Source organism: Somniosus microcephalus, chromosome 4 (genome assembly GCF_052327205.1).
Source record: "Somniosus microcephalus isolate GS21.2 chromosome 4, FLI_Smic_1.0, whole genome shotgun sequence".
Taxonomy (NCBI): domain Eukaryota; kingdom Metazoa; phylum Chordata; class Chondrichthyes; order Squaliformes; family Somniosidae; genus Somniosus; species Somniosus microcephalus.
Genome location: NC_140990.1, coordinates 345592818 through 345608113, shown reverse-complemented (window position 1 = coordinate 345608113; position 15296 = coordinate 345592818). Strand labels below are relative to the sequence as shown.

General features: G+C 49.0%; 1 pseudogene; it reads left to right on the top strand.

Annotated features, from left to right (window-relative positions):
• LOC147120741 (F-box only protein 4-like) overlaps window positions 1–15296 on the top strand; it is a 109029-nt pseudogene that overhangs the window by 42785 nt on the left and 50948 nt on the right.

The following is a 15296-nucleotide window of genomic DNA, read 5'->3' as shown; positions in this document are numbered from 1 at the left end:
CCTTTTCCATAACTACTCTAAACCAAATGATACTGTGATCACTGTTCCTCTAAATGTCTCGCACTGAAACATGCTTCACCTGCCCCACTTCATTCCTGAGAACTAGACCCAGCACTGCTTCCTTCCTCATTGCAGCTCGAAACACACTGATCAAGGAAGTTCTCTTGTACACATTTCAGGAATTCCTCCCCCTCTTTGTCCTTCACACAATTTTTTCCCCAGTCTATACTAGGATAACTGAAGTTCCCCCATTTTCACTACTATTGTTATTACATCTTTCTGAAATGCGTCCCTCTCTATCTTCCCATTAACGGGTGGTCTATAGTATACATGCAGCAGCGTAATAGCTCCTCTTCTGCTCCTTATCTCTAACCACATAGATTCAGACTTTGAACACTGAAGTACAATGCATTGTGCAGTCAGCAGTGAACAAGCGGCGTTAGCCGTTCATTACGCTTACCCACAGACTTTCTGTGGGCTTTTGCACTAGAATGTGTGTTATTAGAGAGCCAAAACAGCGCCGTGTCCTCTACAGGGGATCTGGGACCGGTGTGAACAGGGCAAGCAACTGTGCGTCTCCTTAACTAATCAGAGGGAAAGAAAGATGGGATTAAGAGAGAGAGCTAAAGAAACAAAGAAAAAGTTAAAGAAAAATGTACTTAACTTTTTTAATATCGCCAACAATAATTGAAGGAATGAGGCTCCACACTTGTGAAAGTTAATTTTCAGGGCCAGAGAGGTTGTTCGGCAGTAATTAAGACTTATCGCGCCGTTAAAAAATTACTTACACTGGAATGGACAAATCCTAACCTTTTCTGGCATGTTTTGTGGGTATCTATCACATAAGTACCACAACTTCACGGGCTTCTATGTGTTTGAATGGCGAGTCTCTGGGGAGATACTGGTGTATCGAAGCTTCTGGAGGAGTAAGGCAACTCGGGCAGAAACCTCCTGATTTCCACATTTAGTTGCGCATGTTGGAAGTTGCTGTCCAATTTACTCCTTAATAGCAGTTATTTCTACAGCAAAATCCGGGTCAATATTATCTTTTTCCAGGGCTGTAACAGTTTCTTTGATCAATACTGCCACCCTCTCTCCTTTTTTTGTCCTTCCCTATTTCTCCTGAATACAGTGTCGCTAGGAATGTTAAGTTCCCATTCCTCCCCTTGTTTGAGCCAGGTCTCTGTTAATGCCACTTTAGCATATTCCCATGTGGCAACTTGTGCCTGCAGATTACCAATGCATTGCTGGTCATCTTCCAGACCTCGATAGACTCTGAAACAGTACCCATGGATTGGAGGGTAGCTAATGTTACCCCACTATTCAAAAAAGGTGGTAGAGAAAAAGCGGGGAATTATAGACCGGTAAGCCTGACATTGGTAGTGGGGAAAATGCTAGAGTCCATTATAAAAGATGTAATAGCAGAGCACTTGGAGAGCAGTGACGGGATCGGACAAAGTCAACATGGATTTACAAAGGGTAAATCGTGCTTGACTAATCTACTGGAATTTTTTGAGGATGTAACTGGTAGAATAGATAAGGGAGAACCAGTGGATGTGGTGTATTTGGACTTTCAGAAGGCTTTCGATAAGGTCCCGCATAAGAGATTAGCTTGCAAAATTAAGGCACATGGGATTGGGGGCAAGGTATTGACTTGGATAGAGAACTGATTGGCCGATAGAAAGCAAAGAGTTGGAATAAACGGGTCGTTTTCCGAGTGGCAGGCAGTGACTAGTGGGGTACTGCAAGGATCGGTCCTAGGACCCCAGCTGTTCACAATATATATTAATGATCTGGACGAGGGAATTGGATGTAGTATCTCCAAATTTGCAGATGACACAAAGCTGGGTGGGAGGGTAAGCTGCGAGGAGGATGTCGTGAAACTCCAGTACGATTTGGACAGGTTGGGTGATTGGGCAGAAACATGGCAAATGCACTATAATATGGATAAATGTGAGGTTATCCACTTTGGTGGCAAAAACAGGAAGGCAGATTATTATTTGAATGGCAATAGATTGGGAGAAGGGGAAGTGCAAAGAGACCTGGGTGTTCTTCTGCACCAGTCGCTGAAGGTAAGCATGCAGGTGCAGCAGGTGGTTAAGAAGGCAAATGGTATGTTGGCCTTCGTATCAAGAGGTTTCGAGTACAGGAACAGGGATGTCTTGCTGCAGTTGTACAGGGCCTTGGTGAGACCGCACCTTGAGTATTGTGTGCAGTTTTGGTCGCCTTATCTGAGGAAGGATGTTCTTGCCATGGAAGGAGTGCAGCAGGAATGACGTATGAGGAGAGATTGTGTCGATTGGGCTTGTACTCACTGGAGTTTAGAAGATTGAGAGGGGATCTCATCGAAACCTATAAAATTCTGTCAGGCCTGGACAGACTAGATGCTGGAAGGATGTTCCCGATGGCCGGGGAGTCCAGAACTAGGGGTCATAGTCTAAGGATAAGGGGTAAGCCATTTAGGACTGAGATGAGGAGGAATTTCTTCACCCAGAGAGTGGTGAACCTGTGGAATTCTCTGCCACAGAGGGCGGTGGAGGCCAGTTCATTAAATATATTCAAGAAGGAGTTGGATATATTTCTTAAGGCTAAGGGGATCAAGGGATATGGGGAGAAGGCAGGGACAGGGTACTGAATTTGGATGATCAGCCATGATCTCATTGAATGGTGGAGCTGGCTCGAGGGGCCGAATGGCCTACTCCTGCTCCTATCTTCTATGTTTCTATGTTTCTATGTTATCTGCCACATTCTGCATTTACACACATGCATTCCAAACCCCCTTAGTCTGATTTTATTTCTCCGCTGTCTGATCCCTCCTATTTCTGTACTCCTGTGGCATTCCTGAGAATGACCATTTAGTGTCAAATTAGTGCCAATTTTGTGCTGTGGGTCCATCGCCACTAAAAACTGGGTCAAAATGGAGAAACTCATTTTACATAGAACCCTTACAGCCAGCAGAAAGGGGAGACTCTCATTGCATTAGTGTGGGTTAGATTCAAACTGTGTCCCAGAGGGGAAAGGACAGTATTTAAACCCCAGCAACATAATCATATAGGAAAATGCGTGAGCTTGTGAAGCATAGAAACATAGAAGATAGGAGCAGGAGTAGGCCATTCGGCCCCTCGAGCCTGCTCCGCCATTCAATGAGATCATGGCTGATCATCCAAATTCAGTACCCTGTCCCTGCCTTCTCCCCATATCCCTTGATCCCTTTAGCCTTAAGAAATATATCTAACTCCTTCTTGAATATATTTAATGAATTGGTCTCTACTGCCTTCTGTGGTAGAGAATTCCACAGGTTCACCACTCTCTGGGTGAAGAAATTCCTCCTCATCTCTGTCCTAAATGGCTCACCCCTTATCCTTAGACTGTGACCCCTGGTTCTGGACTCCCCCGCCATCGGGAACATCCTCCCTGCATCTAGTCTGTCTGAAGTGAACTAGAAGTGTGTGTCTTGAGCTCCAACTGCAGCCTTCCTTTGGTACTTTGACGTCTCAACTAATAGCCTGCATTTCCAACCACGTGACCAAAATCAATTCTTCATTCCTGAGCTTTTCTTCGGGGATCCAAACAAAACTGCTACTCTCTCCCTCCCCTCAACTGTTGAAGTTTATAACCCAGGGATCTGACAGGTTGAAATCTCTGTCGTGTTGTTCTAGGTCGAGGTGCAACTGCACATCATGGCCTTGCTGTCCCCACGGGATCTGTGCCGACTGGGGAGCGTTAATCGTTATTGGAATGCCACGGTACGTGACCCACTGTTGTGGCGCTACTTCCTACTGCGGGATCTCCCACACTGGAATTCTGTGGACCATCTCTCACTGCCAGATGCAGCATTACTGAGCAAATCACTTACAGACAGTGCAGAGCAGGACTACATGGCAGCGTAAGTGAGACAGGGTTTTAAAAAATATATCCAATTTCCTTCCCTCCCACTGACAGTGTTGGGTCTGGTTCTGCGGGCATTGGCGACCTCCGTGACCTCGTCGAGCTGACCATTACTCATATGTGAGTCTAGTCAATGAGTGTCAACAGGATATTCAGCCATGAGGCCGTCACCGCGGGGCTCAATGCTGCGAAGTGTCCACTCGCTACACACTGCCCTGTAAAGTGCTACCTGTAATCAGTGCTGTAGATAGAATCATAGAATGGGTACTGCACAGAAGGAGGCCATTCGGCCTGTCGAGCCCATGCCGGCTCTCTGCAAGAGCATTCAGCTAGTCCCACTCCCCCGCCTGTTGTGTATGTAATATGTATGCTACTTTAACCCTATGGCCAGGGCAGCACTACTTTGTAGGGCGTAGTGATACCGTAGTACCACTCCTGGCCATAGGGGTATAAATAGTACTGCGGGTACTGATCTCCCCTCAGTTCCCGCCTGTGGGTATGAAGTAAAGAGCTAAGTTAAACCCTTCCAAGCTGTCTCTTCCTTTTTGTATCAAGTATATGCGCATATTTTACACTGGCGACTAGGAACGTTCGAACTCACCAGTACAAGGTGCAACAAAGGATCGGTAGCAGTACGGGGAGAGAAGCTTCTTACCAGCCTGCAGAGTCCAGCGTCGACCGAAGGAGGCCGCCCAGTTCAGGAGGAGCGGCAGCAACGGAGCGAGAGAGAGAGGTTCCAGCGAAGGCTGCGGCAGCTGAGAGAAGAGGCTGAACGGGCGTTCCAGCCACGGGGCAAAAGTCCACCCAGGGTCAGGTAAACTGCAATCCTTCCCGGGGAACGCGAGCTGCAAGGGCCAGAACGGGCAGGCGATCTGGGGAACAAACGGAGCCACGAGGACTAGCGGGCCACGAGAGGGGAAGGTCGTTGTAATAGCGGCGGTGGCAATAACGGGAGCTGCAAAAAAAAAAAATAACGAACCTGGAGAGACGTCGTTGACAGCAGAGGGAGAAAAGGCGGGAAAAGCGCCATCTAGTGGACAAAGGGGAAAGTTTTTCTCTTCAGCAGTTTAAAATGAACAGCGCCATCTAGTGGACAAAAGGGGGAAAGTTTTTCTCTTAGAAAAAAAAATAACAGCGCCATCTAGTGGAAAAAGGCGGGGAAACCTCTTCAGTACTTTTAAAAATGGCTAAAGAAGCTCGGTTGTCAGAATTTGTTGCCGACATAGAAGAATGCGACGCATATGTAGAAAGGCATGAGCTTTATTGCATAGTAAACAAGGTGAAAGATGACGAAAAGGCAGCAACCTTATTAAATTCTATGGGGGCAAAAACATACGGTCTGCTGAGGAATCTTCTTACTCCAGAAAAGCCAGCAGACAAAACGTATGCCCAAATTGTTGATACGTTAAAGGAACATTTAAACCCTAAGCCACCATTTATAGCGGAAAGGTACCGCTTTTACAGACGCGACCAAAGGAATGATGAGTCGCAGGCAGCCTATTTGGCTGAGCTCAGACGGTTGTCCAAACATTGCCAGTTTGGAGCCTTTTTGGCGGAAGCGATCAGAGACAGATTTGTCTGTGGCATGTTAAATGAGAGTACACGAAAACGGTTGCTGGCCAAGAAACAGCTCAGCCTAGATCAGGCGATAGAAATAGCATTGGCACATGAAGCAGCAGCACAGGGTGCTGCCCAAATACGACAAAATACAACCGGCTATGACACCCATGAGGTGACATTTCACAAAGGTAAATGCTACCGTTGTGGCAAAACCACCCACGACCAAAGTAATTGTTGGTTTTGTGATAAAATATGCCGGCAGTGTGGGAAAAAGGGGCATATAGCGAAAGTTTGTCGGTCGGGTACGAAACCCAATAGTGGGGGCAATCCGAGCAGTACCAAGGCAAGGACAAAAATACATAAGATATCTGACAGTAGCTCAGACGAGTCACAGGAAGGCACAAAAGCAGAGCCTAAAGGTCTGGGATGTCTCAAGTTATATGGTGTAGACAAAACGGAGGACCACAGCACAATGTGGGTTAAAATGAAGGTAGCAGGCGTCGAAGTTAATATGGAGCTGGACACGGGTTCAGCCCTATCAGTAATTAATGAACAAGATTATAACAGGCTGTTCAAACGCATTCCCTTAAAGGATACCGAAATCAAATTAAAAACATATACGGGACAAAAAGTTTACCCGAAGGGAAAAATGCAAGTAACAGTTAAATACAATGGCAGAAAAGTGCCAGGACTTTATTTATACGTCCTACCAAACGGCGGACCACCACTTTTGGGTAGGGAATGGATAAGAAAAATCCATTTCGACTGGAAGTCGATACACGAGTTAAAAGTAGAGACCACCAAGGATGATACAACCATTACAAGCAGGCTGTCGAAAATATTGGCAAAAACGCCAGAGGTGTTCCAACAAGGGCTGGGGACCTTAAAGGACATTAGAGCAAAAATAACTATTGCTCAAGACGCAAACCCCAAGTTTTGTAAGGCCAGACCGGTGCCTTACGCCATCCGGCCAGCTGTGGAAGCAGAACTGGATGCCTTAGAGAGTGCAGGTGTCCTTACAAAGATTGAGTGGAGCGAGTGGGCCACGCCCATCGTCCCAGTTATAAAGAAATCTGCAAATAACACGCCGGGGGAACCAAAGAAGGTTCGCATTTGCGGGGATTTTAAAATAACTATTAACCCAGTCCTGCACACGGTACAGTATCCGCTGCCGCGGATAGAGGACATATTCGCATCGTTAGCTGGGGGTAGACACTTTACGAAGATTGACCTTTGTCAAGCTTATTTACAGATGGAGGTGGAGCAGGACTCGAAAAAGCTCCTAACGATTAACACCCACAAGGGATTGTACCAGTACAATCGCCTGGTATTTGGTGTGGCGTCCGCCCCAGCCATATGGCAGAGGACCATGGAACAGGTCCTACAGGGCATTCCAGGAACGCAGTGCTACCTGGATGACATCCTGGTGACAGGACAAACGGATAACGACCACCTCGCTAACCTGGAGCGAGTACTTCTGCGGTTGCAACAATACGGACTCAGGGCGAACAAGCAGAAATGTGAGTTTTTCCAGGAACGTATCTCATACTGTGGTCACATTATAGATAAGGAAGGCCTGCATAAGTCCCCGGAAAAGATCGAGGCAGTAGTGAAGGCCCCGCCCCCTGAGAATGTATCTCAGTTACGATCATTCTTAGGCCTTATAAACTATTACCATAAGTTCCTCCCGAACTTATCGTCCATTTTACATCCACTAAATTCATTGCTGCAAAAGGGAGTCTCCTGGAATTGGGACGAAGCGTGTGAGGCTGCTTTTAAAAAGGGTAAACAACTCATTACATCAAAGGAAGTGCTCGCACACTTTGACCCAAAAATGCCAATGAGGTTGGCATGTGACGCCTCCCCGTATGGTATAGGGGCAGTGTTGTCACACAAATTTCCCAATGGGACGGAGAGGCCAATAGCATTTGCCTCAAGGTCGTTAACTACAGCCGAAAGAAACTATGCGCAAATCGACAGGGAGGCCCTCAGTCTGGTGTGGGGTGTAAAAAAATTCCACCACTATCTACATGGACAACGTTTCACACTACTGACGGATCATCAACCGTTGGTGTCCATATTTAATCCAACAAAAGGGGTGCCCCTGATGACGGCCCAAAGGCTACAGAGATGGTCACTGTTCTTAGGAGCACACCAGTACCTTATCGAATATAAGGGTACCAAACAGCATGGCAATGCGGATGGCCTGTCGCGGCTACCATTGCCTGCAGAGATCGAAGAGATAGTACAGGACCCCGTGGAAATATATCATACGGCGGTTATGGAACACTTGCCCATCACCAGCCAATGTATCGAGCGGGAAACACAGAATGACCCGACACTGGCAAGGGTTTACGAATTGACCGTGAAAGGCTGGCCGGCGCAGGGTGACGCATCATTGCCGGCGTTTTCGGCAAGGAAGGACCAGTTGTCCGTATGCCGGGGCACATTGATGTGCGGAGCCAGGGTGGTGGTCCCTCAAAAATTACAACATAAAGTGTTGCGGGACTTACACGAAGGTCATCTGGGGGGTGTCAAAATGAAAAGCCTCGCCAGAGCCTACGTCTGGTGGCCCGGCATTGACAGGGACATCGAGGAAGTAGCAAAAGCATGCCAAGGGTGCCAGATGGTACAGAACGTACCACCCCAAGCCCCACTACATCCGTGGGAGTGGCCCTCAACGCCGTGGCAAAGGATCCACGTGGACTTCGCTGGGCCCTTCATGGATGCGATGTTCCTTATTGTAGTGGACGCCCACTCAAAATGGCCGGAGGTCATAAAGATGTCATCAACGACAGCCGAAAAGACGGTCGCAGCCTTAAGGGCCATTTTTGCCCGAAATGGGGTGCCCGAGCAAGTCTGTTCGGACAATGGGCCACAATTTGTGGCAGAAGAATTTCAAGCATTCCTAAAAAGGAATGGAGTGCGACATTATACGTCCGCACCATATCATCCGTCTACAAATGGGCTGGCAGAGCGCTTTGTACAGACTTTTAAAAAGGCCATCAAGGCGATGGGGGAGGAAAGGTTGCCACTACAACACAAGGTGGACAATTTCCTATTCGCGTACCGTAATGCTGCACATACGGTGACCAACCAGGCCCCCGCCGTCATGTTCTTTAATAGAAGGTTAAGGTCTCGCCTCGAATTGCTCAGACCAAACATCCGGAGAGATGTGGAAAACCGAGTATTTCGTAGGGCTCCTGACAGACAGACACGGAGCTTCGAGGTGGGGCAGCAAGTGTTGGCCCGTGATTATAGAAATGAAAAGTGGCGGTCTGGCACGATAAAGGCCCGCCAGGGACCTTTGATGTACACAGTGGAGACAGGGGACGGCATAATCAGACGACATGCTGATCAACTTGTGGAGTCCAGAAACCCAACTGATTCACTACCTCAAACGTCTCAGCACATTGTTCCAGCGGAATCACGGCCCAGCTCGTCGCTACAGAAGTCTCAGGATGGCGAAGAGTTCAGCACTCCAGTGAGCTCCACGGCACAGGATGTGCCATCAGACACCGACGACTCCAGCGATGAAGTGGTGACGGAAGTACCGCCGCCTACACCGAGACCGACTAGAGAAAGACGTTATCCTAGTCGAGACAGGAGGCCTCCTCAGAGACTGAATCTATAACATGTTTCTTTTTATATATATATAGGTAGACAACTCTGATGTAAATATGTTATGTATGTTGTGTTACCAAATGTTATTAGCCCTAGTTATGGTGCATCTGTTGACTTAATTGCACGGGTACGTTTTAATTAAAAGGGGAGGAATGTTGTGTATGTAATATGTATGCTACTTTAACCCTATGGCCAGGGCAGCACTACTTTGTAGGGCGTAGTGATACCGTAGTACCACTCCTGGCCATAGGGGTATAAATAGTACTGCGGGTACTGATCTCCCCTCAGTTCCCGCCTGTGGGTATGAAGTAAAGACCTAAGTTAAACCCTTCCAAGCTGTCTCTTCCTTTTTGTATCAAGTATATGCGCATACTTTACACCGCCCTTTCCCCAAAGCGCTGCAAATTCTTTTCCTTCAGGTACTTATCCAATTCCCTTTTGAAAGCCGCGATTGAATCTGCCTCCACCACCCTTTCAGGCAGTGCATTCCAGATCATAACCACTCACTAAGTAAAAAGTTTTTCCTCATGCCGCCTTTGATTCTTCTGCCAATCTGTGTCCTCTGGTTCTCGACCCTTTCGCCAATGGGAACAGTTTCTCTCTATCTGCTCTGTCCAGACCCCTCATGATTTGAACACCTCTATCAAATCTGCTCTAAGGAGAATAACCCCAGCTTTTCCAGTCTATGCAGGTAACTGAAGTCCCTCATCCCTGGAACCATTCTTGTAAATCTTTTCTGCACCCTCTCTAAGGCCTTCACATCCTTCCTAAATGCGGTGCCCAGATGGGTGAACATTATTATTTTTTACTGTTTAACGGATTATATTTTATACCAAAGTAGGGCTGAAGGAGGCACAGATTTACAATAATCACAAAAGTAGTTAAAGGGGGTTAGAAGAAATGCCTTTACAGAGGGAGGTTAAAATGTGGAATTTTGTGCCACAAACCATTGCTGAATGGAGTCCGTAAATTCTTTTAAAAGGGAATTAGGTAGTTGTCTGAGAAAGAGGAATATTAAAGGGTATGGGAAGCGAGCAAGAACATAAGAAATAGGACCAGGAGTCGGCCATTTGGCTCCTCGAGCCTGCTCCGCCATTCAATAAGATCCTGGCTGATCTTCTACCTCAACTCCACTTTCCTGCACTATTCCCATATCCCTCGATTCCCTTTGTTCCCAAAAATCTATCGATCTCAGCCTTGAATATACCCAATGACTGAGCCTCCATAGCCCTCTGGGGTGGAGAATTCCAAAGATTCACCACCCTCTGTGTGAAGAAATTTCTCCTCATCCGACCCCTTATTCTGAGACTGTGACCCCTGGTTCTAGACTCCCCAGCCAGGGGAAACATATTCCCAGCATTTACCCTGTCAAGCCCCTTAAGAATTTTATATGTTTCAATGAGATCACCTCTCATTCTTCTAAACTCTAGAGAATACAGGCCAAGTCTTCTCAATCTCTCCTCATAGGACAATCCCTCCCATCACAGGAATCAGTCTGGTGAACCTTCGCTGCACTCCCTCTATGGCAAGTATATCCTTCCTTAGGTAAGGAGAACAAAACTGTACACAATACTCCAGATGTGGTCTCACTAATGCCCTGTATAGGGAGGGATTAGACCAGGTGGTTCACGTGGAGAGAAACACCAGCACTGACTTGAAGGGCTGAATGGTTTGTATCTGTGCTGGAACTTCTTATGATTCTCTAGTTCATAGAACAGTAGAAGTTTATAGCACAGAAGGAGGCCATTCTGCCCATCTATCTACTGGATCTTTAATAGAATAATTCAAAACTACTCCCACTGCCCCACTCTCTTTCCATATTGCTGTACCTTCCTCTGCTTCAGATATTTATCTACTTTCCCCTAAAAGATGTAATGGTTCTGCCTCAAACACTCACTGTGGCAAAGCATTCCATACTCCAACAACGTTCATAGAAACATAGAAGATAGGAGCAGGAGTAGACCATTCGGCCCCTCGAGCCTGTTCCATCATTTAATGAGATCATGGCTGATCATCCAAATTCAGTATAATAGCAAAAAATTCAGTACCCTGTCCCTGCTTTCTCCCCATATCCCTTGATCCCTTTAGCCTTAAGAAATATATCTAACTCCTTCTTGAATATATTTAATGAATTGGCCTCAACTGTCTTCAGTGGTAGAGAATTCCACAGGTTCACCACTCTCTGGGTGAAGAAATTCCTCCTCATCTCAGTCCTAAATGGCTTACCCCTTATCCTTAGACTGTGACCCCTGGTTCTGGACTACCCCCGCCATTGGGAACATCCTTCCTGCATCTAGTCTCTCTAGTCCTGTCAGAATTTTATAAGTTTCAATGAGATCCCCTCTCATTCTTCTAAACTCTAACCTCTCTCCTCACTCTCAGTAACACACGTAAATTGTCACTCACTGCCCGACCAGAGGAAATAGTCTTTCCCCTTTCACTATATCAAAGCTCTTCATCATTTAAAGAAACCTCTGTTAAATCTCTTACCTTTGTCTGATACCGTGGAAATAGTTCCCGTATCTTTAGTCTCTCCTCAGAACTGTAGTTTCCCAAACTTGGCATCATCCTGGTGAATTTATGCTGTGTGCTCTCTATGGGTTTAATATCCTTTCTATAATGAGATACCCAGAATTGAGCACAGTATTGTGGGGAGACCAAACGCAGATTGGGTGACCGCTTTGCGGAACACCTCCGTTCAGTCCGTAAGGATGTCCCCGAGCTTCCGGTCACCTGTCATTTTAATTCACCGCCCCATTCCCAGTCAGACCTCACTGTACTCGGCCTCTTGCATTGTTCCATGGAAGCTCAGCGTAAACTCGAGGAACAGCACCTCATCTTCCAATTAGGCACTTTACAGCCTTCTGGACTGTGGTAAACCACTGTTATACCTGTCTGTATGTGTATGTGTATTCCACTAGGTACAGGTCTGGACATGCCTCGGCTGACTCCTCCCACTATTCCAGGTATATAAGTGACTACCTCACAGTCCCTTAGTATTCTGTACGGGTCGACCACTCGAGACTAGACCTTCATTCTTTAGTTAATAAAAGCCTGGTTGTTACTCGCTTAACCTCAGTCTTTTGAGTAATTGATGGCGCATCAATTTTATTAACTAAATTTTTTATAATGGAGAAGATCCTCACACCAGCATGCCTGGACCTGGACAGTCGGGAAGCGGACGCTTCCACCAAGTTTGCTCACTGGCTCATGTGCTTCGAGGCATTCCTGACTGCCTCTACTGCGGTCGTAACGGATGCGAACAAACTGTCTGTCCTGATCTCTAAGGTGAACCACCGAGTGTACTCAGTCATCCGGGACGCGACCTCGTACACAGCCGCCCTCCAGCTCCTCAAGACCCAGTACACGCGCCCTGTGAACGAAGTTTACGCCAGGCACCTCCTGGGGAGTCGCAAGCAACAACCTGGGGAATCGACTGAGGAATACCTCCAAGCACTGTCCGTGCTTGGCCGGGCCTGTGGGTGTAAGGCGGTAACGCCCACTAAGTACATGGAGGAACTGATCCGGGATGCCTTCGTAGCGGGCCACAGGTCCAACTACACCCGACAGCGACTGCTGGAGCAGAGTGACCTCACCCTCGACAAAGCCTCCGAAATTGCACTAACGCTGGACGCAGCCTACCGGGGCATGGATGTCTACTCCTCTGCACCGTGGACGTCGCAGGGAACGACAACCTGGGACACGGTAGGACAGCCCCATAGCACCGTGCCACCCCAGCCACAGCCCAACAACGGCCCAACCACCGCAGCAGTGTCCCAAAGCCAGACAGCAGTATCCCAAGGCCAGAAATGCTACTTCTGTGGCCAGGCCAAACACCCCAGAGCGCGCTGCCCGGCGAAGAATTCGACCTGCTCGGGCTGCGGGAAAAAGGGACACTACGCTAGCGTCTGCAAGGCCAAAGCCACCCCGAACGCCAGCAGCGCCGCGTGTGGGCCGTGCGAGCCGCCATCTTGGGCCCCCAACAGCGCCGCGTGTGGGCCGTGCGGGCCGCCATCTTGGGCCTCCCCAGCCATGTGCGAACCACCGCAGCAGCAGCCATCTTGGACGACTCCAGCCACATGGGAATCATGGACGCCGCCATCTTGGACACCAGCCGGGACGCAGCAGGCCGCCAACCCCCCCCCCCCATCTGATACCCGCAGCGACACACCGACCCTTACGCTGGACCAAACGAGACCGCACCAACTAGCTCGGTCCAAAATGGACATTAAGGTAAACGGCCATGCAATAAACTGCCTTTTTGACTCCGGGAGCACAGAGAGCTTCATCCACCCCGACATGGTGCGGCGTTGCTCTCTCCCAGTCCTGCCTGCGCACCAGCGGATTTCTATGGCCGCCGAGTCCCAGTCAGCGGACATTGGCGGCTACTGCGTGGTGACACTAGTAGTAGACGGGACTGTGTTCAATAATTTTAAACTCCTGGTCCTGCCCCAACTTTGCGCTGCCGTTCTACTGGGGTTGGATTTCCAGTGCCACCTCAAAAGCATTACGATGGCGTAAGGTGGCCCCCTCCCCCCACTCACAGTCCGCAGCCAGCAGCCTCCAAATTGCCCGCCGCGCACCAGATGCAACCTCTCCACACTCAGAATCCCACCCCCCCCCACTGTTTGCTAACCTCACCCCCGACTGTAAGCCCATCGCCACAAAGAGCAGGCGATACAGTGCCGGGGACAGGGTTTTCATCAAAACCGAAGTGGAGCGGCTCCTGAAGGAGGGGATTATTGAGGGCAGCTCCAGCCCCTGGCGAGCCCAGGTTGTGGTTGTTAAGACCGGCGAGAAACAACGCCTGGTCATCGACTACAGCCAAACAATAAACCGCTACACCCTGCTGGACGCCTACCCACTCCCCCGCATAGCTGACATGGTCAACCAGATCGCGCAGTACCGCGTCTTTTCGACCATTGACCTGAAATCAGCGTACCACCAGCTCCCCATCCGCCCCGAAGACCGCCAGTATACTGCTTTTGAGGCAAACGGCCGCCTCTATCACTTCCTTAGGGTTCCCTTTGGCGTTACCAACGGGGTCTCCGTCTTCCAAAGGGAGATGGACCGGATGGTCGATCAAAACGCGCTGCAGGCCACTTTCCCTTACCTAGACAATGTGACCATCTGCAGCCATGACTTGCAGGACCATGACGCAAACCTCGAGAAATTCCTCAGCACCGCCCAACTCCTGAACCTGACATATAACAAGGAGAAGTGCATATTCCGCACAGACCGCCTCGCCATCCTTGGCTGTGTTGTGGAACACGGGGTCATCGGTCCCGACCCGGACCGGATGCGTCCCCTTATGGAACTCCCACTGCCCCACTGCCTAAAAGCTCTGAAGAGGTGCCGAGGGTTTTTTTCCTACTACGCCCAGTGGGTCCCCTACTATGCAGACAAAGCCCATCCGCTGATCAAATCCATCTCTTTTCCCCTGATGGCAGAGGCCCGCTCGGCCTTCCACCGTATCAAGGAAGACATTGCCAAAGCCACCATGCATGCAGTGGACGAATCCATCCCCTTCCAGGTGGAAAGCGATGCGTCCGACTTCGCTCTGGCCGCCACCCTTAATCAGGCGGGGAGACCTGTGGCATTCTTCTCACGAACCCTCCAGGGCCCGGAGACCAGACACTCCGCGGTCGAGAAGGAGGCCCAGGCTATTGTGGAGGCTGTGCGTCATTGGAGGCACTACCTGGCCGGAAAACGATTTACCCTGCTCACTGACCAGCGTTCAGTTGCTTTTATGTTCAACAACAAGCAGAGGGGCAAAATCAAAAATGACAAGATCTTGAGGTGGAGAATCGAACTTTCCACCTACAATTACGAGATCTTGTACCAGCCTGGGAAGCTCAATGAACCCCCAGATGCCCTATCGCGTGGCACCTGCGCCAGCACGCAGATCGATAGGCTGAGGGCCCTCCACAATGACCTCTGCCACCCGGGGGTCACCAGGTTCTTCCACTTCATCAAGGCCCGCAACCTGCCTTACTCCATTGAGGAGGTCAGGACCATGACCAAGAACTGCCAAGTCTGCGCTGAGTGCAAACCGCACTTTTATAGACCAGACAGAGCCCACCTGATAAAAGCCACTCGCCCTTTCGAACGCCTGAGCGTCGATTTTAAAGGGCCTCTCCCCTCCTCTGACCGCAATGTGTACTTCCTCAACATCATTGACGGGTACTCCCGTTTCCCGTTCGCTATCCCCTGCCCGGACATGA